Source organism: Aethalodelphis obliquidens, unplaced genomic scaffold (assembly GCF_003676395.1).
Source record: "Aethalodelphis obliquidens isolate GAN/ISIS:26980383/991018 unplaced genomic scaffold, ASM367639v1 scaffold5, whole genome shotgun sequence".
In the NCBI taxonomy this organism is placed as follows: domain Eukaryota; kingdom Metazoa; phylum Chordata; class Mammalia; order Artiodactyla; family Delphinidae; genus Aethalodelphis; species Aethalodelphis obliquidens.
In genome coordinates, this window is record NW_020837949.1 from 59,527,005 (window position 1) to 59,546,751 (window position 19,747).

The window sequence follows — 19,747 nt, forward strand, 5'->3', positions numbered from 1 at the left end:
GCCCAGCGCTTCCTGCGGGTTTAGCAGCCCTTCAGAGTTAGCAAGGTGGATTATTTTGTGCGTTTACCGTCTTACGCGGACCCTCTGACTTGACAAACTGAGAACAGGGTAGGTTTCCGTGACTGGAAAAGACTCATAACGTGTGGAAAAAACCCCTACCTTTACTTGGTTTAGGCTGAGGGATGAAGTACCGGCTAAAGTTCGTTAAAAGCCTGCCAAGTGCCAGGCCCTTAAATTAGATTAACTCCACCCTTAAACCAGTTCCCTAAACATGGTATTAAATGTCTCCACATCACTCAGAAAGAAATAGCCTACGTCACTGAGGTACTGCTAGACAACCCAAAAGCAGATTTGTTTGCCTGACTTTAATCTCCAAGCTTTTCCATTGTTCAGTGTTCTTCTGTCCCGCGGTTAAGCTGTGGTAAATAACCTGTTAAACATTGTGCTGCGTGTGTGTGTGTGTGTGTGTGTGTAATAACTAGTTTAGAGGTTATTATAATACTGTGTAAAACTCGATATATGTAACATTTTATGGTGTTCAAAATAATTCATTTTGAATATAGTTGTGAACTACATAAAACTTGACACGGTATATGTATATGTAGTATAATAGAGGAATAGTGTGTAATATATAGATACATAATTGGGTATTATTGTAAATTTTGATACATACGTTTGTATATTTAAATCCCATTCCTTCATTCAACAACATTAACTTATATCATGTACTAGGCACTGTGCTGAAAATCAAACATATGGAGACAAAGGCCTTCCTTCAAGGAGTTCATATTCCACTCAGAGACATGTAAACAGATAAATCACAATGAAACATAGTAACACATTTGAATCTCTATTTTAAAATAAAATTATCTGAGAAATGAACAGAGTGTATGGGCATACAGAGAATGAAGCAACTAAATAAGAGCACAAATTTGGGCCAGAATTTGGGAACATATAATTAGATGTAAATTTTAAAAAATAAGATGGTTCTTATACTATTTTGACTTGTACTGATTACTGAAAACATTAGCTGTCTTCAAATTAAGTTCAAAGTATGTGTAATTTGGCATGTTATATAAGTAAATACCAAATTAATGAAAGAAAAGATGAGGAAGATCTAAAACTGGAAGTAAATGTAGACAATGAGATCTCTTAGAGTTTCATACTCTCTATTATGCCCTCTATTGTACATATTACATATGCCGCTGACAACCCACACAGCAAGGTAAAGTTTTGGGCAGTTTGATTAGGCAGCAAAGAATAAAAAACAAATCACAGATCTGAGACAGCCATTTTGTGCAGAGATAAAAGATTTTCCCAAGGACATATCTGAAGAAACAGAAACATTAATGACTACTAGGAGATGGATAAGGGGTGATTTGCTAACTGCTAGTAGGTGGAAGGTTTCTTTGTGGAGTGATAAAAACCCTCTGGAACTGGATAGTGATGATGGTTGCAAAACATAGTGAATATACTAAAAACCACTGAAGTGTACACTTCAGAATGGTTAATTTTATGTTACATGAAGTACGTATATCTCAATTTTTGAAGTGCTAAAAAATTTTTGACCAAGACGTCAAGAATTTCAAATTCTAGTTTCTGGGCCTATTATATAATCTGATATGTGATGACGTTTGTATTAACTCTTAGCAAAAGAACAAAATCAGTGGCAGTATAATGATTTTCCCCTAAAACTGAATATATTCAATTAAAGGAATAATTTTAACATATTATTGACCCGGGGATTTTTGTAGAGACTAATGCCTGTGGCCAGCAATTTGTTATGTAAGTGAATATTGAAACACCCGTGTTTGAGTAAATATCAACAACTTTTTTTGCACTTAATGTATTTATTTGAAACTTAAACATGTCTTACTAAAGCATTCTAATATCTTGTTAGAGTGCCATAGGCAGTATAGCAGGCACCTCTGTGCAGGGGAACAGAACATCTATTACAAATATACTGTGTTTCACTGCGCTTTCCCCTGGAAGAGCAGACTCTACACTTTCTGGTGGCTTTTTTTTTTTTTTTTTTTTTTTTTTTCCTGAGTCTTTTTTTTTTTTTGTTTTTTTTTTTTTTTTTTTTTTTTTTAGTCCTGTGGGTGTTATTTCCTCTAGAATATGTTCTTTTATTTTATTTGATAGTCGACAAGGTGGATCTTTTCAGGGGACTCTTAGAAATGCCACAAGAAGGACCAGGTGCGGGAGTACCACTACATTCACCAGAATGGTCAGTTACCCATTCTCTAGCTTATTGCTAACAAAAATTGCTTGTAAGTCATTTTATTCTGTGCACTAAGGCTACACTAAATTTTAAATGCATTGAATAAACTGCAATTACTCAAATAGAAAACCACTTTCTTATACCATTTTCGAGTTTTCCAGAGGATATTGAAGTTTGCCAGATATTGATTGGATCGATTAACTCCTTTCATAAATTTATTTTACTCTAATATGCAAGTGGGCTTAGTTATCTGATGGCCAGTCCTCCTGTCTTCCTTTCCTGTAGATGCTATGGAGGCATCATGAATAGTTGTCACCATGCGGACTAGCCTCTTGTCTTTCCTTATGAGAAGAATCACTTCTCCCTTCCGTAAGAATGTCATTTCTCCCCTCTGTAGATTTTTAGATTTCTCCTTTAATTGGTTTGGTAGACCACAATTCTCTCTTATAGTCCCACAAACTCTGGTTTTATTTTTCAACAATATTTCAGATGTGGACACACTGTTGTAAAGATTGTCTGGTTAATATGGTGCCATGAACCAAGATTAGGTTGTAGGACTGATAATACTGTTTCTTGCAGTTTCTTTCCTTCACCCATGTAAATCTCAAGGTTGCATATATATTTGCAGTTTCGCTAACCATCCTGACCAAAATTCCATATTTTTCAAGTTTTCCAGGATTATAGGTTTTGAATCTGAGTCGTCTTCTCCACTTTATCATTGCCTCCTCAAGTGATAGCTCTTGTTTGGGTATATAGATCGATTGAAACTTTGGTAGAAAATAATCCAGAAGAGGTTTAACAATTTGAAATTCTGTCTGTAGGAAGTGGAGTTTCTGAGTTATCGGTAAAGTGAAGCAATGTCATTATTTATTTGAACCTTCGCCTCATCATAATCTTTGGAAAGATAAGTGTTTAAAGTAAGGGATCAGTTGACCAATATTCTTTCCAGTGTGACTTTCTTATTTGTCCCATCAAAATTATTAATCCAAGAAACTTCTTCATGTCACTGTTGGTTACATCAGTCCATTTTAAAGTCTTATCATACTTTTTATATGATTTTCTTATTCTGTTGGTGACACAAGTTTGTTTGAGAAGCGACCAACTCGAAAAAGTCATTACCAAAAATTAATTCTGTTATTTCACTAACACTTTGCGAGTTATTACATTCAGTAGTTACACCTGACACACCTGTAAGATCTTCTAATTTTCATGAAATGTTGTCTTCAATCCACTCTTCTGTAGAAGCAAAGGAGTATTCTCCAGCACTGTGAGTTTCATTTTCACTTGCCATATCAAAATCAATCACTAAGGTATTTTGTCTTTTTGTGGGTCGAATATTCACATCATCTAAATCAGGACTATATTCTGAAAAACTGTCATCTTCTGAGACACTAGTATATATGTCGCTCGGACAATCAGAGAAAGTATCTGCATAAAATACACTGAAAAATTCTTCTTCACTCAAAATTTTATGATGGTCATTTTTGAAAATTTTACGGTAATAAATTTGTGTTTATAATATACACAAGGTTGGAACAAAAACCTAACGGAGCAAAATATGAATGATAACAACATAAGTTGTATAATGAACCCATGATCAATTTTAAGCTCTAACAACTTCACAGGGTGATGTTAATTATATCACTCTCTGAAAACGTATTGATACGTCTCTGGTCAGTAACATTCGGGTAACAAAATACGTACTAATATGTCTTTGGGCAATAAATTGTTAAAAAACAACCTTAGGTTAAATCCCCAATTTAAAAAATTTTACTGATTCGTTAAATCCAGAAAGCTGGAACCACTGAAATAACTTCTCATTTTAATCATCGTGACACATGGCACAATGAACAACTTCTCATTTTAATGGTTATGGCACATGGAAAAACTTTGGAAAATGGTAGCTATTAAAGTATAAGCAGCATTATTACTTAGTTAAATTAAGCACATAAGAATATGTATTTGATGGACCAGCATATAAATCCAAACTCAATCCAAATCCCTACTAAAAAGGGGTTTAGGCAAATCACTTAATTTCTCTGAAGTACATTTTAAATATCTCAGATCCTGCATACCAACCCTCCTAAAAGTCTCTAAACATGGGTTTTGTTTCTTAGATGGTATCTTGGTGATACTTTGCAAGGAAGTCAGGCCCTCCACAAGTTAATAATAATGATAATAATAACAACAATGATAATAATAATAAAGTAATAATAGGTAACCATGTATTTAGTGTTTACTTTGTATGAGGTACTGTGCCAAGCCCTTTCTGTGTATTTACTTATTGAATCTTCCTCACAACAGCCCTATTAAGTGAGAACCAAAAAATCCGTTTTATACTTATGGGTATTGAGGCACAGAGAAGTTGTGATGTGGCCAGAATCACAGTGCTAAGAAGTGGTGGAGCTATGAGATCCTAAGGGCTCTCTTAAAGGATAAGAAACAAACCATATCAACGTGTGAAGAGGCAGACAGTTGACACAAGAACGCCTGGAATCATTTCTTTCTAACACTACTAAACATACACACATGTAGGAAAATGGCAAAAACACATAAATGTAGATAGACATGCAGAGGGCAAAGCCATAGAATGAAGAAGAAAACAACCTTAGGATTGACTTAGCTCTCTGGAGGGAAACGCTCCACAACTCTAGTGAGAAGCATTGTAGTTAAAACTATGCCTTTACCTACATATCAGGTCATATCTATGATTAGTTGATTACATTTGGCTTCACAGGAAATCAAGTTAGAAGCAGATTTTATAGTATGTGATTCCATGTGTCTCAAGCAAATGAAACCTAAAAGTTCCATTCGGGATCCACATGCTATAAGTTAAATCACAAATACCTGAATCCTTAAGTTTGCTGTGGAGTTGACCATTCAGTAACTAGGCAGAATGGATCAATAAGACTGACCTTTCTATATCTATGTCCAGGTGAGGGATTGTTAAATGGCTGATATCTGAAGGACCAATTTCAAAGGCACTTTCCTTTTGACTTTAGGAAGGAACAGCTAATTGGCCGGCCATGAAGAACTGAGGAGGCCGACCTATACCTCAAGTCTCTATGATGTCTTTTCAAGGTATGTAAAAAGCTTTGGCTCTACCTGAGTTCAAACTCAGGCTCTGCTACTTACCAGTTGAGGGGTCCTGGAAAATTACTTGCAGACATGGTCTTTCCCCATTTAGAATTTACATCCTAGGTGGTAGCTTCTTTAGCTTCCATCAGTCCACCAGAATAAAACTTCTAAATTTTTCTGGAGCAAATATTTGGGACTGACTGTGTTTCCAGACTTTAATGTACGTTCAAATCTATGTTAAGCTTGTTGAAATGCAGATTCTTATTCATTTGGCCTGCCTAGGACCTGAGATTCTGCTTTTTTAACAAGCTCCCGGGTGATATCAACATTGCTGGTCTGGAGACCACATTTTAAGAATTGAGGGTTTTAATGAAATGTAAGGGAAAATATCTGAGTTTCTGAAAATTCATCCAGCCAACAAAACTGTGTGACTAGTCCATAACTTGTTGTGGTTCTTTTAACATTGTAGGAGAGAAAAAACTTTCCATCTGCTCTCCTAGGTTCAATAGCTAGGTCTATAAAATAAATTTATAACAGGCAGATTAATAGCATTAAAGGTAAACAAATTTATTAATTTTTATTGTAACACACTGGGGCATCACAGAAAAAAAATGTGAACACCCCAAACAGCAGTGAGATCTGAGAGCTTATATACTGTCTTAATAGGGGAAGGTGGGAGACATAGGCAACCTAGGGGAGAGTAAATGAGTTTTTAGAATGATAAATGGGCTCTTAGAAGAATAGATGGGAGATATGATGATAGTTTGTGACAAAGTTTATCTGGGTTTGGAGTTGACATCTAGTGTCTTCCCAGGTGATAAGAGTCAATCCTTGGGAGGGGGTTTATGACAATTGAATTCCTTTTGGAGGATCTGTCTTTAGGCAGGTAAAGGGAAGTTCAGAGAAAGCTCTTGCCATTTTTCATGTGTTCAGCTCACAATAATATAACAAAGCGGCATATTTTGGGGTGGCATGTCCAGAACTCCTTCAACAGCCATACTAAATTCAAATGTTTGCTTCTCATTGTTGGAAGTTTTCCTCTGAAATGTTCTTGCTCCTTAATCATTAGGAGGCTTAGCTCTTCTTAGAGGGATTTATAACAACTCACATTCACATCTTCATTAATATTATGAGTACTGTATACTCAATGATTGGTTCTGGACTTTGAGAGGAATTACAATCCCAATAAAAGATTTCTTGGATCTTTTATCATGACAAAATGCTTGGACAAATAAAAATGAGAAAAATTGTAATTGTAAAATAACTAAAATCTCTAGATCTCATTGTAAAGCAATTAATAATGAATAGAGAAATGGTTACGTAAAATTCAAATGCTAATAATGATAAGTACTTAATCTACCATAAAGTAAAAGCCCAGCCAAAAAAAAGACCCATCTTGCACCAGAATACATGTTCAAAACTCAATATTTGCATGCCCAAGACTTGTTTGAGAAGGCAATTATGGTCTCACAAGTAAATCATAAGAATTTTTAAAATTTAGTAAATGCTGTATTTATGTGACAGACAAGAACCACTCTGAAGGAATTATTATGGTTTGGGAAATGATATGCAATTTCAAAATCATCTAAATCATTTCAATTGCCTGTATTTACATTTATATAATGGGTATTTATAATGGTGATTATTTTAGAACTTACCTTGTTTTCCTGGATCTCACATTGGTTTCTATGGGAACGAGAATGGCTCTAAAGAGGAGCATTTTAAGAACTCTTTTCACATTCAGTGACTGCTAACTGAACTGCAAATTCTGTTTACCTGTTAAATGGTTTTTAACTCTTAAATTTTAACACAGAAATAAAAGTTGGGCATTTAGCTTCATAAATCATTTTAAATAATAAAAACTGTTTTTATGAAACATCTGGCACATTGAAACATTTGAAAACAAAATAACTAGCTTTAGGAGCTAATAATCTGTTCACGTTATTAAATTCATTAGTGATTAATCCATATTAGCCTTATGCTTGCTCTTGGAAAATTGTGTAAAGAAAACTTCATCTGATATATTGTTGTAATACATTTTCTCTGTTATTTCTGTGTATTATGTGTGTGTATATATTTTTTCCTTATCTTTGAAAAAATCCCTTTAAAAAGCAGTGTAAAATGTTCTATGTTTAAAGTTTCCCATTACCAATGCCTCACCCATCCTCTGCTATTATCTACCCTCGTACTGTGTTGTACCTTTACTATGCTCTTACACCAGCTGGAACTTATTTTTACTATTTTTTGAAACAAGCTCATAAGTCTTCGAATTTCAATTTTTCTTTTTCTTGGAATAGATTCTTAGATCATAAAAAGCTCGATGTCTAACTTATGTATTACATTTGTGCAGTTTACTGTGTTTAATATTTCCCCACATTTCATGTTTTCCCATAAACTTTATTTTTTTAATTCCCTGGAGAAATGATAGTTCAGTATATTTTTATTTAAATCCCTCTCAAAGTAATTAAAAGCCACTAAAAATAAGAGAAGCTTATTTCAGAAGAGAGTGCTAAAACTAAATTTTTGTTATACCCAAACTGTAAAAGATACCAGTTGAAAGCACATGGCATCCCATAACCAGCTTATGTAATAGCTACTCTGGTTATTGTTGACATATAATCTGTGTCTTGAATCCAAAAGTACAAGTTGATGGCAGAATGCCAGACAGGGTGAAATAAGTGAGAGTGTTTTTTTGTTTTTTGGGTTTTTTTTGCGGTACGCGGGCCTCTCACTGTCGTGGCCTCTCCCGTTGTGGAGCACAGGCTCCGGACGCGCAGGCTCAGCGGCCATGGCTCACGGGCCCAGCCGCTCCTCGGCATGTGGGATCTTCCCGGACCGGGGCACGAACCCGTGTCCTCTGCATCGGCAGGCAGACTCTCACCCACTGTGCCACCAGGGAAGCCCCAGTGAGAGTGTTTTTTAATCTTTCCTGGATTGGTGGATTTCTGCTTGCTATCAGTGTGGCCTTGGTCAGGATTGCTAGAGACTAGTGAGAGTTCCAGAAGTGAAGCTACCAGCATGTTTGACCAGGAAACCATCATATAACTCACTGACTTGGTATAAACTCCAAGAAGTTGTTGTTTTCTTTCTTAAAAGTATTTTTCATTCAGATTTAATTTTATGAAATAAATTAAGGATTACTACATGTTGAAAGAGTGAAGACAAATAAATGGGAAACATATAACTAGATGTTTTGGGGAAATGATTAATTGATTGGCTCTTCTATCAATATTTTTTAAAAGTTGACTTTGAAGGGGAGCAGAAAACAAGCTGAAAAGTTAATCATCAGAAGAGAATATTTATCTTGAAAAGTATCTGAATCTGAAGGTAAGGAATATGATTGTCCATCAAGGCTACTCAAAATGAGGTCCATGGACCAGTGCCCATCTGAGACAAGATAAATACAGAAAATGAGTGTAAATTTGAAAATCTTAGAGCAGTTGACATTACTACTTCACCCAACCCTGTGATTTTGTATTTTACAAAACTCAGTCCATGGCATTTGGTGATTTAAAAAATTTTCGCTTTACTACAACTAGTTTGAGATGCATTGATCTAGCATAAATTACTGTAAACAAACAAACAAAAAGAATGCCATTTGAACTTCATAGTATTGAAAACAATTTAACCTGTGTGATTCTGTTTGAAAAACAGCTGAGAAATGAAAGGTTTTTATCCCTGAAAGATTTCTTTCTAGCCCTATAACCATATATTTACTTTCATTAAGATTACAGTAAAGGAGGCTGAAGCGGATATTCTCTCCTTTTGCAGATATAAAAAGAAAAGGGCAAAGGGCTTAAATGAGATATCCAACATTACACAATTATCATCAAAATTTTAAACTCAAGTGAAGAGCATTGCACAGAACTTATTCAATATTCTGGTGAATAAAAATACTCTAGTTGTTTATGACAGTGAATCGGATATATTTGCAATGTCACATGGTAGACGGCAGTGCTTTGTCTTCAGGTTTCAGAAGGAAAAGCATTATGTTACAGTGGTTCAATGGATGGTTAGTGAAAGTACACATACTAATAATCAAGATGAAGAGTTTGAAGGAATTCAATAAGCAAAAATAAAATTAAACAGAGAATATAGAAAGATTAAGGGAGGAACACATGTATAGTTTGGCTAGGAACAGGCAGAGCAGAAATGTAAGTCCACACTTCTCTGAAAGGTATAAAATCCCCAAAGAGAAAGGGCTTGCTACCTTGGACTACCAATAGGGAAAATAAAATGAAAATATGAAAGGGAAAGTTTAGACAAACAGTGAGAATTTTTGTTAATTGTTAAGAGTATTAGGTTAGTTGAGTAGGCTCCCAAAGGAATCTCTGAGGACATTTAAAACCTCATTGAACAAAGCCGTGGACACTGTATTGTGTAGAGCAAGACTTCAATGGCAAGGGGGATGGACTGGATCAACTGTGAGGTCTTTTCCAGCTCTAATTTCTACTATTCCATAGCTCTGGGAAGAATAGTTGCTAAATTGCTTGATTAACCCAGGAAAAAATAAAACTCAACACAAGAATAAAGCCCCAGACAAAACAGTGAAGTCAGCCAAAATTGAAACACACCCTTCCAAAGAGACAAAAAAAAAAGAACCTAAATCTTGCATCATACCCCAAGGTGGACAAATTTAGGCTTTGGCAACTTGCCCAGCAGAATAAGTTCCAGAGACAGGACCCTTCAGTGAGCAAGACCAACCAACAGGTTGGGAGAGTTCAACTTCTCAGACAGACTTGCAAAACCTCCCAGGTGACCTTAATACTAGAAAAAATTTAGTAAATTGAAAAGGGAGGGCTTCCCTGGTGGTGCAGTGGTTAAGACTCCGCCTGCCAGTGCAGGGGACCTGGGTTTGAGCCCTGGGCTGGGAAGATCCCACATGCCACGGAGTAACAAAACCCGTGCACCACAACTACTGAGCCTGCGCTCTAGAGCCCATGAGCCACAACTACTGAAGCCTGCGTGCCTAGAGCCCGTGCTCCACAACAAGAGAAGCCACTGCAATGATAAAGCCTGCATAACGCAGTGAAGAGTAGCCCCTGCTCCCCACAACTAGAGAAAGCCCATGCGCAGCAGCGAGGACCCAACACAGCCTAAAATAAATAAATTTATTTTTAAAAAATTGAAAAGGGAAAGAAATCTATAAAAGTGCCTGGTCTATGAGTGAACTAATTCATTTATTCATCGTACAAGGATATGAGTGCCTACTATAGGCCAGCCAGTGCTCTAGGATAGGGTACATCAGTGAACAAAACAGACAAGATCTCTGCTCTTGTGGCTTTTACGTTCTAGTGTGAGGAACGATAAACAACATAGGATGATATAAATTAAAGGGTGGTAGGTGCTAAGGAGGATAAAAAGCAGGGTAAGGAAAATGAGGGGCAAGGATGGAATCCAGGAAGCTTACTGTATTTAATGTGCAATCCGGGTAGAACTCAGGGAGGAAACACGTCGGAGCAAGACTTGAAGGAAGTAAAAGGAGGTAGCCAAGTGGATATTGGGGGAAGAGCGTTCTAGTCCAAGAGAACCTAAAGCACAGCTGGAAGATTGGAGCAAACTTTGTGTGTCTGAGTAGCAGGAAGGAGGCCAGTGTGGCTGGAGGGGAGTAAGCTTAAGGAAGACTACTACAGTGAGGTCTGGGAGGCCTTGGAGGTTGTTATTAGGACCTCATCTCTTACTCTGAGTAAACTACACACGCTATCTTGCTTTAAGAATCCTAGGAACTCAGTGAAGAAACTAATTCATACCAGGTGTCAGCCTCCCTGGGAAACCACTCCACCCACACATCAGCACTGTTTCTGCATGCTCCTTCAGTCTATAAGTTTTAATTATGTCAGCATTATGCAGCATTGTGGGCCCTTAATGTATAAATATGTCCTAGAGTTTTACTAAGAATGAGGAATGCTCATCAATATTGGAACTCTAGATATTTGCTTCCATTTATTCTTAGACCAGCAATAGAAAAATCCAAACAAAATTTTATCTGTGACTTTTATATGATGTTTGTACATATATGAAATATGTATTCTGTCACAGAAAATAAACCCCTAATAGCAATTCTATTATGGGCTCATGCTCTATGAAACTTGATCTTTACTAGGGGCTTGATAAATAAAGATAAGGAGGAGCTTAAAAATCAGTTTGGAAGACAAAAATGGATCTGCTTATAAGAAATAAAGGCAATATTAAAGGAATTATTAGATGTTTTCAGATATTTGAAAAAATGGTAATAAAATTAGAGGTTAAGTTAGAAAAGCACTGTTAATATTCATTCATTAACTGGAAAAAAATGTGTTGAGTGCCTGCTCTGTGCCAGGCAAGTTTTCTAGACCCTGTGGATACCAGAGCGAACAATACACGAAAGCCTGGGATCTGTTACTCCATTAAAATTCTCCTCAGGCAGTTTACCAGATCATTCTTGTATAACAGTATGTAGTTGAGAACGTGGGTTGGAGGCCTATCTGCAACCCAGCATCACCTGTTAAGATGGGACATGGTCAGGAAAGGATGCTTCTTGACTTCTCTTCATTTGGCCCTCCACTCTTTGAAAATCCTTAGGCAGAGATTACTACGTGCTGAAGGCACAGGAACTTTAGAGAGGGAAAAGAGCACAGCATTTGAGTAAGAGCTGTGTTCTCTAATATCATAGCCGCCAGCCACAGGTGACTATTGAGCAGTTGAAATGTGACTAGTCCGAATTGAGATGTGCTCTAAGTATAAAGTACACTGGATTTTGATGACTCAGTTTGGAAAAGAGAATGTAAACTATCTTAAAGTTCTTATATTGATTGCATGTTGAAATGCTAATATTTTTAATACACTGTGTTAAATAAATTATATTATTATTAGTTAATTTTGTTTCTTTTTACTTTTTTATGTGGCTGCTAGAAAATTTAAACATATATGTGGCTTAATTCCACCAGATGAGGGGATCTGCATTTGATTGATAGAATAATAGCTGATTCTTATTGAATACTCAACTCATTAAGTGGCAAGCTGTCACTTAAATATTTAAATTAAATATTTAAATTAAATATTAAATATTTAAATACAAGTAATGTGCTTGGAAGACAGCTTGATCTTTATGTAGTATCCTTCTTTGTCTCTTGGAATAGTCTTTATTTTAAAGTCTATTTTGTCTGATATGAGAATTGCTGCTCCAACTTTCTTTGATTTAGATTTCCATGGAATATCTTTTTCCATCCCCTCACTTTCAGTCTGTATGTGTCCCTAGGTCTGAAGTGGGTCTCTTTCACTATTAGTGTACAGACTTGCAACAGATTTCTGTGTGTTAATTTTGTATCCTGCCACTTTACTGAATTCATTGTTATCTCTAGTAGTTTTCTGGTGGCCTGTTTAGGATTGTCTATATGTAGTGTCATGTCACCTGCAAACAGTGACAGTTTTACTTCTTCTTTTTCCAATTTGTGTTCCTTTTATTTCTTTTTCTTCTCTGATTGCCATGCCTAGGACCTCCAAAACTGTGTTGAATAATAGTGGCGAGAGTGGACATCCTTGTCTTGATCCTGATCTCAGAGGAAGCGTTTTAGCTTTTCACTATTGATTATGATGTTACCTGTAGATTTGTCATATAAGGCCTTTATTATGTTGAGGTATGTTTCCTCTGTGCCCAGTTTCTGGTGAGTTTTTATCATAAATAGGTGTTGAATTTTGCTAAAAGCTTTTTCAAGTTGTCTTTTTTATTGTGATGTGTTCTTTATATAGTCTGAGAAAAAGTCCCTTATCAGATATATATGATCTGCAATTTCTCCCATACTGTGGATTGTCTTTTCACTTTCTTGATGATGTCCACTGAAGCAAAAAGTTTTAAATCTTTTTTATTTGTATATTTTAACATAAAAGCTTTGTATATTTAAGGTGCACAACGTGATGATTTGATATATATACACATTGTGACATGATTACCACAGTTAAACTAATTAACATATCATCTACATAGTTACTGTTAAAAAGTTTTTAATATTAATTAAATCCAATTTAGCTATTTTTCCTTTTATCACTTGTGCTTTTTAGTCACCTCTAAAAACCATTGCTTAATCCAAGGTTGTGAAGATTTACATCTATGATCCATTTTGAGTTAATTTTTGTATATGGTGTATAATAAGGGTCCAACCTCATTCTTTTTAAAAAATGTGGATATACAGTTATCCCAGCACCATTTGTTGATTCTAGGATCTTCTTAAAATTTAGGTAAAAATACTTCATAGGCTATATTAATTATAATATATTTATTAATATTAATTAAAATACTGTTCTTTCCTCTTTGGGTGCTTTCCTACTAGTCTATCAAAGCATTGTAAGCATTGTATTTAGAACAAACAAACATCTTCTGAATTAAAACCTCACGTCAGTAACGACTGACTACAAGATAGGTTTGTTCAACTGTACTCCCTTACTTATTGTTACATATTAAAGTGCTAAGATCCTCACCATTATGTCATCCTATATTAATTCTCCCATTCACACTTATAGGATGAGGAACAGAGCAATGTTTGTCCTAGATGATGCTTCTTTGTGATTTTTAGAACACCATTTTGCTCATTTGTGCTTATGGTACCCATTCAAATGATGATATAAATACAAATTTGAAATGTGGTACGTTACTCTCATATGCTATTAAAGTAATTGGATACACAAAACAGGCCAAAATAAGATGAATGCTAGAAAATAAATGAAAAAGAAAAAAAAAGGTGAGTTCTACTGTAGACTGACAGCAATGAATATAATGATACATAGATACTTCCTTTCTATAGGAAGTCAGGTAAATGGAATGTAAAACACATTATCCAAATGTTATTAAGAGGGTTGCAATGGGGGTGAAAATGTAGAATTCAGAAGGTGTGCGTTCATAAGGCATCTGAAAAAATGAAAATTGTGAAGTAAGAATTTTTTGGTATGTCCTTAAACTAAGTACTCCTGGACCATTGACAGGATTGTTTAGGCTCCTGGGCAGGTAGAACTCTGTCATGTCTCAACTGTAAGAGGAAGTTTCAGCAAGCTATCCTCAGCTTCAAAACATTCTCTTTGCTTTGTTCCCTGGCTCCACAGTCATTAAACCCGTGGTTGTCCTTAGCTCATGAGTTCTATACCTAGAGAAAATGTTAACTTTCTTAGTGTAAATATTTTGCATTATAAATTAATAAACTATTCTGGTGACTTTATGGAACATAAGCCTCTGTTAGATGGAGTTTTGGATCTAAGGACTAAGTGAGGAAGAAGATCCTAGAGTAACTTTGAGTCCATGCAACATTGCTGAGTAGAGAGGTGACAATGAAATTAGAAACCAAGCCACAGAGCCTTGTGCATTTGTTTCACAATCACATTTATATTTAACAAAATTCTGGTTATTTACTCTTGTGAGTCACATGATAAAAATAAAATTTGAAGTCAAATTCTCCTTTTTAGCATGTTGATTAACTCCTAAGCATTCAGAGAATTCTGGAAAGGGGTGGAAGTATCCCAATAATACGTTCATGGGGGTTGATTCCTGTGTTGTGAAAATGCCCACTGAATTTGTTTAACACACATATGAGAGTTCCTGAAAAATAAATATTATCCACAAATAGGAACTCAATCAACACTTTTCCTTATTATTGCTTCTGAACTTCACTGTTGCAAATAAGGACTGAAAGCCAAAGGGTGTCATCGTAGCCAAAGGGACTATGACTGGAAGAATTTTATATGATTTATTAGCTTTTACAACTTTCTCCATGCTTACTATATTCTTTTCTGTTGTCATCATTCCTGTAGTACTTAGTCTAAACTTTTAAAGCAGAAATCGTGTCCATATATATACAGTTCACAAAAACGTAGAAGAGAGTACATGATTCACTCACAAAGAGTCTTGCAGATGAGAAGAGAGGAGTTTCTAGGGAAAGATGAGGTAGGAACAGTATTAAAGAGAAAAGAAATGCAGGCTATAGAGTTCAGTCTTATAACTTTCAAGTCATGTAATATTAAAACTCAAGCCACAGAGCTTGGTGAATTTATTTTCTGTAAAATTCTGGTCAGTAGCTACCATAAGTCATAAGTCTTTATCAGCATGAGTTCACAGGCCTACATGAGGGACAAAAAGGAGCACTTGTAAATTTCCTTGGGCCAGAGACTGGAGGTAATTGGTTGGTTGGTCACACCTGGTGAGATTCTCTTGCATCAGGCACTGATAGCAGAAACCCTAAGAAAAACAGACACCACAGAATTGATGACCATTCCTACCCCAGCTTCCTAGTTTCTGGCATAGACCTAATCAGGTCTCCTTTCAGAACCTGTAGTTGCCCTTACTGTCTTGTGACTTCTGATTACACATGGGGTTGTTTCCACACTCACACCTGTGACTGAATTGAACAGCTGATTGCCTCACTCTTCCTAATATTACCTGATGAGATCAAGCAATGGTGTGTTAACTCCAAGGGCTCAGGGATGGGGAGCAGAGGCAAAGCAAGCACAAATATGAAAGCTAGTACCTAGGGTCTTATGAAAAGTATGCATTTTTAGGATATTAGAAAAGCAGGCTGTAATTAGCTTAATTCTGAATTCTGGGGCTGATTCCAAGGAAAACAAAATTCCCCATGTCCTGGGCAGAGCAAGTCTGTACGTGTGGTGGCCTTGATGTCTTCTCTCTAGGCAATCACTTCTCTTACCTTAGAACAGCACAGCCAGGTTGCCAAGGGCTTTTCCCTCACATCAAGGGGCTGATTCATGAAACAGCAACTTGCTGGGTTACACTGTGTCCTGGATTTTAAAAACTGAGCAGGAGCCAGGGTGTGGATTGTCTATGCAATTCTGCCCCCGGCTTGTGTCAGCAAGTCCTGGTATTTAAGCAAAGTTTAAGTGTGTGCTCATTTTTGTGAAGAAAATCCAACAAAGGAGTAAAATCATTATAGGCCTCTTCGTTGACAGGAAAGTCAAGCCTTCTGGTCAGCTGTTGAAATGGATGAAAATTGATTATTTTTAAAAGCTCTGATATTCGAATGTTAGCCCTAAAGTAATTCTTTCTATGGACTATCTGTTTATTTCATTTCATTAAACTTTATAAGCCTCCCACATGATAGAATTTTATCTATTTTACAAATGGAAAAATGGCTTTTTTAAGATCATAATTAATCAATAATAAAGCTAAAGAAAAATAGCCCTGAATTTCTTAATCTCTATTTATGATGGCAGGATGGGAAAAGGCTAATTTATTACACTTCCATGATAAACTTATTTCCTGTGAATTAAAAAAAAAATGCTATTCTTTCTGTGTCCTTAGAATTTTTAAAGAAACATGAGAACAAGAGAGGGAGAATACACATTTTAACAAATTTGTTCAAAGCAAGATCCTACTTCCATGCTTTTTTGTTTTGGTTATATTTTAAGTAAACTTTATTTTTTAGAACGGTTTTAAATTTATAGAAAAATTATGATAGTATGGAGGGTCCCATGTACCCCACAGCTAGTTTCCCCTACTGTTAACATCTTACCTTAGTATGGTATATTTGTCACAATTAATGAACCATTATCAATACATTATTGCTAATTAAAGTCCATACTTTATTCAGATTTCCTTAGTTCCTACCTAATATCCTTCTTCTGTTCCAGCATCCCATCCAGGATATCACATTACATTTAGTCATCATGTCTCCTTAGGCTCCTTTTTGACAGTGACGATTACTTAGACTTTCTAAGTTTTTGATGACTTTGACAGTTTTTAGGAGTACTTAAGTATTTTGGTTTTAGCTATACAGTAAGTCCCCTGCATACAAATGGGTTCCATCATGAGAGTGTGTTGGTAAGTCTAATTTGTTCATAAGTCCAACAAAATTAGCCTAGGTACCCAACTAACACAATCGGCTATGTAGTACTGTACTGTAATAGGTTTATAATACTTTTCACACAAATAATACATAAAAAGCAAACACAAAAATAAAGAAAACCTTTTTAATCTTACAGTACAGTACCTTGAAAAGTACAGTAGTACAGTACAGCAGCTGGCATATGGGGCTGGCATCAAGTGAACAGGCAAGAAGAGTTACTGACTGGAGGAGGGAAAGGAGGTGGGAGTTGGTAAAGCTGAAGGATCATCAGCAATAGGAGATGGAGGGCAAGCTGCAATTTCACTCACGCCTTACGTGGTTGGACATGCGAACACACGTTTGCATCTTTGAAAGTTCACAACTTGAAGGTTCGTATGTAGGGGACTTACTGTATCTATATCTATGTTAGTATTTTATAGAATGTCCCTCTTTGAGACGTTTCTGATGTTTTTCTTATGATTAGACTGGGATTTACCATCTTTGGGAGCAAGACCACAGAGATAAAGTGCAGTTTTCATCCCATGACATCAAAGGTGCTATCAACATAACTTACCACTGTTGATGTTGACCTTGATCACCTGGCTCAGGTAGTGTTTGTCAGGTTACATGCTCTTTTGAAATATTATGTAATTATACAGAATGATCTCTTCATTAAAAATTATTTAATTCAGGGACTTCCCTGGTGGCACAGTGGTTAAGAATCAGCCAGCCAGTGCAGGGAACACGGGTTCGATCCCTGGTCTCGGAAGATCCCACATGCGATGGATCTAAGCCCATGCACCACAACTACTGAGCCTGCACTTTAGAGCCTGTGAGCCACAAGTATTAAGCCCGCGTGCTGCAACTACTGAAGCCCATGCACCTAGAGCCTGTGCTCTGCAATAAGAGAAGATGCTGCAATGAAGAATAGTCCCCACTCACCGCAACTAGAGAAAACCCGCACACAGCAACAAAGCCCCAATGCAGCCAAAAAAAAAAAAAAAATTATTGACTTCAATTTTAAACATAATTTATCTGAGTAGTGGTAGAATTAGAACTAGCTGCACAGGTTACAATACATAAGAGATGACATTGCATATTTAGCACAGTGATAGGAGGAGGAATTACACAACAGAGAAAGTGTTTTAGTGAATCTTAAAGTTCATCATGTGCACAATTCCTGAGGTCGATACTCTCAGTTCTTCACTAGCATATTTTACTTTGCAAAACATGCTGCAGTCATTCTTTGGTTATTTTCCCCACAACATCCCTAATAAGAAAGCAAAGTAGGGCTTCCTTCATTCAGTTCAGTTTCAACAAATAAGTAAAGGAAGAGCTTTGGAGTCAGAGAGACTTGTTTGATTTTGAACTTAGACACTTTCTACTTTGTGATCTTTGGGAAAAGTTTTTGGAGCACCTGATCTATAAAAAGGGGCAGTGGCTATATACAAGAATACAAAATGAGTATTGTGAAGTAGGTTGGGCAAGGAGGCATGGATTACTACAAGGTGGAAAATATGAATTCCATGGCTCTTATACATCCATAAACATGTTTGTTCTTAATACCCATATGCTTTATGGCACAACAGAAAATGCAAAGCAGGTATTTTGATAAGGCCTCTGGTGTGGTGGAGAAACTCAAGTCCACTAAGTAATCATCTTATCATCTCACAATTAGGTGAATGACACTTCAAGAGCTCAGGATTTAGAATCAAAAGACCCGAGTCTATACCCTGAGTCTGTCACTTCCAACTGTGTGGCGTTGGGCACGTTACTTAACATCTCTTAGTCTTGTTATAGTTGTCTGTAAAATGAGTGTAATGTGGGGATTAAATAAAAGCATCTAGCACATCAGTGAATATTAATTACATCTGAATTTTAATCAACTTTGGAGAAGCTGAGTCAACTTGCCTCTAGAATAACTAGCAGAAAGCTACAGAGCATTCTTAGCTGCATTTTCAGTGAAGGAATTGGGCTCATACTGTCCTAGAAGGCCATTATTTTGACATTTTGTTTAAGGCTCATTCTTAATTTGACTCAGTTATTTTAGGCAAGAATGTTTTCAAAAGACCTAAGTGATGTTATTAACAAATGGGTTACATCTTCTCCACACAGAGTTAAGCCTCTAATTATACCTTGAGCTGATTTATTAGTACTACAGGCTTAAACATTTCCTAACTATTAAGGCTGACTACAGACTCAGGATAACTGTCCACATGCAAGGGATCTGAATGGCAAAAACACCACAGAGGAAGAGGTGATACTTGGTGAATGAGTCACAAGGAAAGGCTCAGAGGAAGGTTTTAATTAGGGTAATAGGAAATTATAACAAGTAAAATATGGGTTAAGTATCAGTGAATTTCCCTTAAGGACATATTTCCTGTGATAGGAGGGAAGATTCTTCTAAAGGAGGTGATTAAAACCTCCAAGCTTAAGACCTTTAAAACGAGACTGAACAGACTCCTTATGAACATACCAGAGGGAAGAATCCTGCCCTGGTTGGGGGAGTGGGGAGGTGGTGGGTGATCTAATACCCCTTTGCACTGCTGAGGACTTTGAGTTGCTGATCTACCCAGTAACTGAATACACTGCAAGCCGTCAAGTACACAGTTGCCTCCCTTGAATTGTGTAGCTGTCATTCCTATGG

The 19,747-nt window shown here is 36.4% G+C and overlaps 1 long non-coding RNA gene across 2 annotated transcripts in view; it reads left to right on the plus strand.

The window, feature by feature from the left end:
* The first annotated feature begins 5 nt into the window (after positions 1-5).
* Positions 6-19,747, plus strand: part of LOC113618399 (uncharacterized) — a 217,640-nt gene continuing 197,898 nt past the window's right edge. For both annotated transcript variants that reach the window (XR_003432003.1, XR_003432002.1), the window contains exons 1-2: positions 6-108; positions 5,227-5,305. This is a non-coding gene — a long non-coding RNA (uncharacterized LOC113618399). The remainder of the gene's footprint in view (positions 109-5,226; positions 5,306-19,747) is intronic.